This window comes from Polistes dominula, unplaced genomic scaffold (assembly GCF_049000335.1).
Source record: "Polistes dominula isolate Pdom_NZ unplaced genomic scaffold, Pdom_raw_medaka contig_23, whole genome shotgun sequence".
Lineage (NCBI taxonomy): Eukaryota > Metazoa > Arthropoda > Insecta > Hymenoptera > Vespidae > Polistes > Polistes dominula.
The window spans coordinates 5980687-5990965 of record NW_028300963.1 but is presented as its reverse complement, the minus strand read 5'-3'; positions in this window follow the sequence as shown (position 1 = coordinate 5990965).

Here is a 10279-nt window from a genome sequence, read left to right as displayed (position 1 = left end):
CGTGTTTTTTTAATGTAATGTTTACAATATGAATGCAATTTTAAATACTATTAAGAAATGTGATTTTGGCCCGACAAAAAATTTCAAAATTAGGATAAGTCCGTTGCTGAAAAAGGTTGCCTACCCCTGCACTAAATTGTTACATATTCGACCCTTTTGTGACACACCTTTGACATTAGCCGTTACTATTTCTACAAAACTAACGTGACAGAATAATTTTTGTTTTTTTTCAATTCCATTTGTTTTATTTACCTCGTACTCGATTAAACAAAACTTTATTACATTTACAATTATTTATTTAACTTATTTTACTTGCTTTCACACATTAAATTTTATCGCATTTAAATAAAAAATATTACTGACTGTAAAAACAATATTACGGCTCATATATGTTATTTCTAATGAATTATTATTTATTACAAAATTTTATTTTTATTTATTATTATTTATACTACTCAAATATTATTATTATTTAATATTATTGGGATAATAGTTGATTGTGCATCATTAACGAGTATAACTTAATATAAAAAAAAAATAAAAAAATAAAAAAATAAAAAAAATATATATATAAACATATTTATAATATATAGTTTGTTTTATTAACAAATTAAAGAAATTTTGTTCAATAAGATAAAGCCGTACTAATATCAGTCAATTCATCGTTGAATATATTTGTATAAATTTCAACTGTGTGTGCTTACGTTTTTGAATATATTTTAAATTCGTAATTTCACGCTGTGTAATGCGTATCTCTTCTAATTCTAATACAGGTATGCAGCCTTTTCAATAATTTATATTAAAAAAAAAAGAATAAATGACGAATAAACTTCACATTCTTTTATACTATTTATATGCAATCTTATTCCATGTAAATTAATCGTATTTAGCAATAAGTTTTTTGCAATAAGCATTGTTGCCTGGACACGTGTCAACTCGTATTACGTTCTTTTTTTTTTTTTCATATCACGCTGTTTAAAATAAAAACGTAACGCAAATAGATATTTCAATATTAAAAACTGTCTTGTACTATTATTATATTGTTTACATACGAAAAAGAAAAATTCATTAACTTTTCAATCCAATTACAAATAATAGGAAGGTGACGTGAGAATAAGTTCTTCAAAAAATTTCCGATCAACAATATGTTAATTAACATTCAGTATCATAGATATAAATTACTTATTAAAAATACATTTCATAAAACAATGTACATATATAGTAAAATATTTAATATGTAAAAGAAGAGGAATTTTCCTACGTGTAGAAAGAAAGGTTGAAAATAATTGAATCTAGCATATGAGGAAGGTGTACTACGTCATGCAAAGAAGTACAATATATATATAATTTCTATATATCTATTATATATAATTAAAAAATAAAACATGTGCGCATATCACACAAGTTTAAAGTGAAACCTTCAAATATACAAGTCTCGAGGATAATTTATTATATAATATTATTATAATATTATTTGTACTTTTAATTTGTAATTATTAATATAACTATAAAAATGTGCGCCTGTTCGTTTGCAACCCACCAGCAACACTTGGAAAATTTGTGGTATTACTACTCCTTCGTACCACTAAATAAATAATATACAAAAAGATTAATGAATATAAATAACTTTTATTGATAAATCACTTTCTATATATATATATATATATAATACATTATAAGTTATTATGTTGAGTCTTAAACACGAGGTAAGTCATAATAATTCAGTGAATGGTAATTCATGTTTACCTATCTAGCACACATCTAACAATCCTACCGATAATTACGATAAAAAAGGAGACACGTTTAAAATAACGATCTTGCCACAAATAACATTACTTTCATTCAAATTAACATAGTTTTTATCCTCGGTTGTATGTCTCCCATTATTTTGTTCAAAAAACTAATTTTAGATTTGTAGTCAACTACTCCAAAAAAATTCATATACTAATTTTCTAAAATATTAAACTATATTGTTATTTTTTGGCTACATATTATAAGTCTGGGACTACTGTACGCCGTCTAAATTGCTGTTTTTTTTTTTTTTCGAGAGTGTATCGTAGTCAAAAAGGTAATTGTTTACGATAAAGAATTGCTATGAGACAGTGTAAAATTTAGATTAACTCAATTAGCCATGTTATTGCAAAACGAACATTATCACGGTGACTATGTTTTTTCTTGTTGTATTGTATGCAAATTGATAATATGAATTGTGTACATTGTATACGAGTGGGATTAAATATATATATATGTAAGTGTGGAAGAAAGATGAAGAGTGCGAGTGTATGGTATGCATGAAACGTTGAAAGATTTGAAAGTATATGTAGCAATATGGATATGAGTGTGAGTGCACGCAGCGATATGAGAATGAGTGTGAGTACATGTAGCGTTATGAATACAAATGTGTGTGGCAGGAAAGAAAAGCGAACGTGCATGGCGATATCAGCTGATGTTATCGTTTTGTAGGTGCCCCGAAATATCTCAATTATTCTCGAACCGGAAATCAGAAAGAAGTCTTTTGTTTAATCGGTTGAGAATAGTCTAGAGATTCCGAGAAAGATTGGGACCATTGGTGGGGTTAATATGCATGTTATATGATTTTTCTTATTCCGATTTTAGGTTAGAATAGAATAAAACTCAACTGCGTTTCTCTGTAGAACAAAAGATTTATTTACACCATGTACATATTTGTTAATTCATTTCTCTTCCAACTCTTATCCGTAAAACAAAAGAAACAACGTTTAAAGCTCTTATTCCAGGATTCTTTTATTCTCCTACAATTTCTATTTTCCTCTTATAAAATTTCTTTATCTTCTCTGTTATATTCCTTTATCTCTACTTATGCAAACTCTTTTATCCTTTCTGTCATTATCACGCCAACGCCCTATTCTTACATCATCATCGGTTCAACGTCGGTAATGAAGATCTTTACCATAAGAGAAGCGATGACACGGTTGCACGAATGTCGCGGTTATCTTTACATCACCACCCCCCACCCCCCTTGAAGAGGAACAATTACGTACGTATATTCGAAGTAATTGTTCCGTGCCCATCTACCGCCGGAGTTAGCTTTGTGATATCGAAGAGATTCGATTTTGTTTTCTTATGTCCGGTGTTGACTTCGTAGATTGAATTGGAAATCTTCTTTATTATTTTATATGGTTCAATTCTTAGTTAATCTAGTTTTTTCTTGTTTAGGCAATTTCCATTGTCTACGTAAACCCGGTCTCCCCTTTCTAACTGTAGTTCTTTTCTATGGAGATCAAAGATTCTCTTATTATAGTTATGAGATTTAATCGTATTTCTCAAGATTTGTTCCCTGTCTCTTTTTAGATCATCCTCTGTAAACTTTAATTTTAATTCTTTTAGTAGAATATTTACATTTTCGCTTTTTAGTAGGAAGTTCGGCGCGAACCTAGTGATTGTGTGTTTCGTTTCATTGTATTTCTCTACACAGCTTTGTGCAATGGTTGTCCATGCAATCTTCCTCTCACTTTCGATGATATAGGTCGAATTTATTTGTTAACCTCTTGCAAATAATTCTCATAAACAGCTTATATATATGCGACAGTAAGCTAATGGGTCTGTAATTTTGCAGGTTGGTGATATCTCCTTTCTTATAAAGTATTATAATTATTGCCCGATCCCATTGAGAAGGTGTTGTCTCAGCTTGTAGGCAACCTTTAAATAACTTGCATAATGTATTTAAAAACGTAGTTCCGCCGGAACTGACCATTGCTACTTTAAATACCAGAACGTTATAAAAGACCCAGAAACTACAAGAACTCGAGGAAGAACTCTCCCATATCAAATGGGATATACTAGGAATAAGCGAGCATAGAAGAAGAAACGAATAACAACTAACACTTCATTCAGGCCGTTTGCTATACTACAGAGAAGGCCAACACATAGACGAAGGAGGAGTCGGGTTCCTAGTACACAAAAAGCATATACAAAATGTCACCAAGATCCACAGTATCAGTAATAGAGTAATGTACCTCATATACAAACTAAACACTAGATACTCGTTAAAAATTATCCAGGTATACGCACCTACATCAGCACATTAGGACACTGAGGTGGAAGTATTCTATGATGATATAAATACCGCAATACAGCAAGAATTTACCAACTACAGCATGCTAATAGGGGACTTTAACGCTAAATTTGGGCATAAGAAAGACGAAACCGAAATATCGTTGGGAATCCATGGATTTGGAGAAAGGAATGAGAGAGGTCAAACGCTTCTTGAATTTCTTCTACAACATAACCTATTTGCAATGAACAGCTTCTATCGCAAAAATCCACAGTGAAAATGGTCCTGGGCCAGCCTTGACGGTTCTACAAAGGATGAAATCGACTTTATCATATCTAACAGAAAGGATATAGTGCGGGATGTAACTGTGCTGAATAAATTTTCAATAGGCAGCGATCACAGGCTGGTCCAATCCAAAATTTCAATTAATAACAAGAACGAGCGGTGAAAGCTTATTAAACAACCAACATCCAGCAAATGGAGACCACTTACGGTCTACGGTTTTAAACGCGCCGTTTCTTTGGCTCGTGTTTCGATTTTTAAGCCATAGAATACCTCACTTCGCACACATGTATTAAAAATATCTATTAACATTCTATACTATCTACAACTGTGAAATTCACAAAAGACAAAATTTTGTAAATAACTGTAATTCGTATAAATAAAATAAAAGGACAGACGAACTAAATTAACGAGTTTAATTTATGTTTCGAATAAAATAAAAAAGTTGGCTAAGAAATTATTGTGAAGTTATATTCAAAGGGACAATTTAAAGGCCATAGAATATGAGAGTAGCTTCAATCATTAGAAATATTAATTACCATGTTTATTTTCAAACGTTTTTTTTTTTAAATTTCTTTAAAATAATTACTTTATTAGAATAAATATACTTATTATATTTATGTTTGTTACTATAATAAATTATTCAAAAAAAAAAAAAAAAAATAAGATCTTAATTTTCCATTTATTTAAAAACGAACAACTTTAAACCCTAATAAGAATCAAAAGCATCTATTTCAATCACTTTTTTTTAAGTGAAAACTTCTTTACGATAGGAGTGATTTGAAAAAATGTAACGCTACGGCATAACGAAAACAAGGCGAAACAGAAGTAAGAAGAGAAAAATGGACGAGCATATAAGATTGAGCCTGCGAGAAAATGAGACAGAATATACCTATACAGTATTTCCTATTCTCTGTGTGTGTCACCTCTTTATACTATGCATCGTAGTTATCTCTCCTGGTTGTATATGTGTGTGTATTTGTGTGCGTCAGCATACTACAAAGAGTGGACACATATAATTTCGATCCTATACCTGTTTGTAGGTAGGACCGATAAAAGGGTAAAAGAATCAACAGAGATAAGCACGTAGGTATTCGACAAAAGTATAGGGTACAAACGAACAGATGGTCGAAATAAAGAAAGTAGGTTTGTGATCTGTCTTTGAAGTGAAAACTTCTTTAGAATGGGAGTGATCTGAAAAGTAAAGAAACGCAGCTATGTTGTAACGAAGCTATGAAACGGCGGCTATACTTAATAACGAGAGAAAGAGAGACAAACATATAGGATTAAGCCTGCGAGAGAGAGACGAAATATGGCTATACAGTTTTTCCTATTCTCGGTCTCCTCTTTATGCTATGCTTCGTAGTTATCGCTTCTGGTTGTATATGTGTGCGTTTGTGTGCGACTGCATACCACAAAGCGTGGACACGTATTCTTTTGATACTTGAAATGTTTGTAGGTACGAGCGATATAAAGGTAAAAGAATAAACAGAGATAAGCACGTAGGTATGCGATAAAAGTATAAGGTCCAAACGAACCGACGGTCGAAATAAAGAAAGAAGGTGCGTGGTTTTTTTTTATTTTTATTATTTAAATTTCTATTTTTCTTTTTTCTATTTAAAAATGTTTCTATTTTATTGAAAAATGAATATTAAATTATTATTTATTTTGTAAGTATTATAATTATAAATATAAAATATATAGAATTTAATAATTGTATTTTCAGCAATATTTTACAAAAAAAAAAAAAAAAGAATATGTTTACAAGATACTTCGGAGAAAAAGAATTAAACAACACTGTAGAATATTGTTCTTATAAATATCTAAAGACGTGTTTTTTAATTATTCAATTATAATGTTTGCGTATTTAGGAAATTTATAATAATTTTTCAATAAAATAGAAAAGTTTTTAAATAGAGCAAACTGATTTTTGTTTGTTTTAAAGATATCTTTCCCAACGATTTCGATGACCTGTGACTTCCTATTGTATTTTTTCTAATTATAACATGTTTTCATACAGTGTAAAGGTTAAACAATTTAAAGTGCTTCCTTTTTTTAAATTCAGAAACATGTAAAAGCTGTTAAGTAGGAGTATTTCGAAAAGGTCTTATAAATTTGTAAAAAGGAGAAGAAAATCAATATATTTCTATGTAGTTATTTCAAAAATACTTATCATACATTTTTAATGCCTTATCAAAGCTTGTACATATTACAATAAAATAAAAATGTATAATAATGAAAACCGTTTAATAACATTTATTATAAATTCAATTCATAATTAATATTCTTAATGCTATTTTCATTTATCTAATAGGAATACTTTACTTAGTAAGAATAACTGCAGTTGTAAGTATTGCACTTCTAATTACAATTAAATTAGAAGATAAGAACGATGACGCACTATTAATATCTAATATAGAATAACAACATAATCAAATGTAGTTTATAAAAAAATAAAGAATGATCTAGATCAACTTTACTATGAAGCTATTTTATTAAACATATGTTTGATGTAACCGCACGAATAAATTAATTTCAAATATTTACTCGTGCGATTTGGTTTAGCAATGTAAATACTTTTACGCAAGACGCATTGTCGATGTAGTCTTATATAGAAAATGTCTTTCTTAGGCCTTGCAATGACATTGGGAATTTCCATTGTTCTTTTTTAAAAATATAAAAGTTTACGTACGATGTATTACGTAAACGATTAAAGGCACATTTTATTCTTTTAAATTCACAAACCAATAAGCACTGCTAGGTAGGACGTTTTTTTCAAGGTCTTATAACTGTGTAAAACCGATGCAGAAAACAACAAATTTTCACAAAATAAAATTCATTGATTAATACATATTGTAAATTTTTAATACTTTAACAACATTTCTATATATTAAAGTTTTCAGCGGCAAATAAATTTTTAAAATTCTATTGTAATTAAAAAACAAAATACAATACTGATTTTTTTATATCTGCTACGCTCGACATTTTAATCTTTGAAAGCATTAGTCAATTAACATAATAAATTCTTATAACTCAATCTAAGGGACTAAAATGTAAATATTTTTTAGCGTAACGCGTATCGACATAAACTCGTATCCTATAGATCGCTGGATCGAGTCTCATCAGCTTGACTTCTTATTTTTGAAGTGACAACTTCTTTAGAATGAAGATGATTTGAAAAATTGCAACGTGGCGCGGAGTAACACGGCAATGAGGCACAGTGTATCATGGAAATCCAGTGCAGCAATGAAACGGGCCCGACGATACTATTATAAGTAAGAAGAGAAAAGAAGACAAACTTATAGGATTGAACCTACGAAAGAATGGAATAGAATATAGCTGTATAGTTTTTCCTATTCTTGGTCTCCTCTTTGTACGCTGCTTCGTAGCCCCCACTCTTGGCTATTACGCGTTGTATATATATATACATATACAACGTGTGTGTGTGTGTGTGTGTGTGTGTGTGTTTGCATGAGACTGCAACTACGGAGCTTAGACATACATTATCTCAATACATGCATTTAAAAATACAAGTTAACTCCTCGACAATCAACTAGTCTTACAAGCAAAGCTGTTTAATAATATTATATGAAAGACTATAGCATAAGAAAAATTTAAGATCTCTTTCCACAGGATGATAATTTGTAATTATTATTAATAACTAGATAAGGAAAACGAAATTTTATTATTGCAAATACAAAATCCCGCCAGTGTTCCCGACGCTTAGCTTGACCCCTCAATTCGCGGTCTCGTAGACTTTATTTCTCTAAGATAACTCCTAATATTGTCCTCCCATCTATGTCTCGGTCTATCTACTTGTTTTTCCCTGTTCGGTACCGATCAGTATTTTATGCACTGTTCGATCCTCACACATGAGGTGGTGAACAGAGGGCCACGGGACAAGCCCATCTTATTCAGCTTGATTTTACGACATTAATGGTGTCGGGTTTGTTTTACATTCGGTCTACTTCTACGTTTGAGGGTTTCTTCTCTTCGCTCGTTTTCCCATCGCATTTTTAACCAAAAATTTTACGAAGAACTTTATTTTCCAAAAATCTACATTTCTTTTCGTCCCGATAGGATGATTGTCCTTTATATCCTGATTTCTAGACGCCTAGACAGCAATCACAAGCTGAATAATTAATTGATCGAATAAAAATATGAAATAGCTAGAATTATTCTTTTCTTTAATTTTTCGTTAATTTCGTTCGTCTTATTTATGATCGATCCTAAATACCTACCGAAAGTTGCTCACCCGTTCAAAAATGTTATTCCGGACGACCAAAGTTTCAGAATTAAGAACATTTTGAAGTCGATCAGTGACCATATATTTGGTTTTTTCTACGTCTTATTGTAATCCCAAATCTCTTTTCTTACATATTATTATTTTCGCGTTAATAATTAACGACTTTTTATTGTCTCCTAGCAAAGCAATATCGTCCATATATGTCAACAGTTGCGTTGTCTCGTTCTAATACAGAATATCTATACTTTTTTGCAGTTCTTTGACTACAAATTCCAGTACTAAGTTTAACAAAAGAGGTAACAATGCGTCCCCCTGTTTTAGCCCGCTATGAATACTAAAAGCTTCCGACAATTGATTACCTATTCTCACTTTACCACGAATTTTCTTCTGAAAACTTCTAGACGTAAAAAAAGGATCAAATATTAGTAAATTTTATATCTTTTTTAAAAATAAAACTATTCCTTTGGTAGCAATAAATAGTTACAATTAAGTACAAATGTAATAAAACAATTGTTTGGAGTATCAAGAAACAATTTAAATAAAATCATTTAACATTCTGAGATACAAAAAGGTAATAGACTGAAGATATAGACGATAAAAATAATATTCTTTATTTTATTTCCTTTTCAAATACGCTATTGTAGACGATAAAATTAATATTTAGTTCTTTCTTTATTTTATTTCCTGTTTGAATACGCTATCGATCCTAGTGAAACGAAGCGCGACGAAAACCTTTGTGCAGTATCGGGTCCTTCGGGTTGTTTTGGATTTCTAAGTAAACACATGCGACATAAGAAGAAACGATATATTTCGTTGTTTAAAAAAAAAGTTACTTTATGCATGATTTTCACTACGATCATTATCAAAAACGAAAGCTATACCAATCGGTTGACTACGGCAAGAGGGGGTGGGGTGGATCCTTCTGCTATTGGTCGATAATATTCATAATCTCCTTCACTTTCCTAAGGGGTGTCTGTTACTCTTTTATGATATAAATATGTGAAAGAAAGTAAGAAAGCAAGTCTTTAGTCTTCAGTTCCTTAGTCTATCAAGTCCTTAGTCTGTATCAGTCTGTATATCCGTCTGTCTGTAATCAATTCCTTATTTTAGTCCTTAGTTCTCAGTTCACTAATTATACTTTCAGTCTGTTATATTCGTCTGCGTATTTTATCAGTTAGTTTATCAGTATATCAGTCAGTCAGTCGGTCATATATTCATAACTCTTTTGTATTCTGTATTTCTTGTAAATACGTGACTTTTTGTAAACTTATGTTAATACCGCTTAACATCATTATAATTTAATAAAGTATCATATAATTCATCATCATCAGTTATTGTTCTATGTCTGAACCCCACAAACAATTTGATAATTTTTTTTTTGAAAAATAAAAAAATTTTATTAGAATTGAAGCTAAAAAGCAGAAACTTCAAGGTATTAAACTTTATATATATATATATATATTTTTTTTTTTTTTTTATATAAGTAGATAAATGTTAATATTTATTTTATACATACATTTAATTATATTAAATAGTATATTTTCTTGATATTTTTAAATGAATAAAATGATTTTTCTTATTACTTTAACGGTTAGCGTTGCAACGGCGAATAAATATCAACATCGCAGAAACGATAACAAAAACGAAATTCAATAAAAACTATAAATAGAAGCAAATACGATAGAACTGAAAATTCTTCTTCTTGGGAAATAATTTCA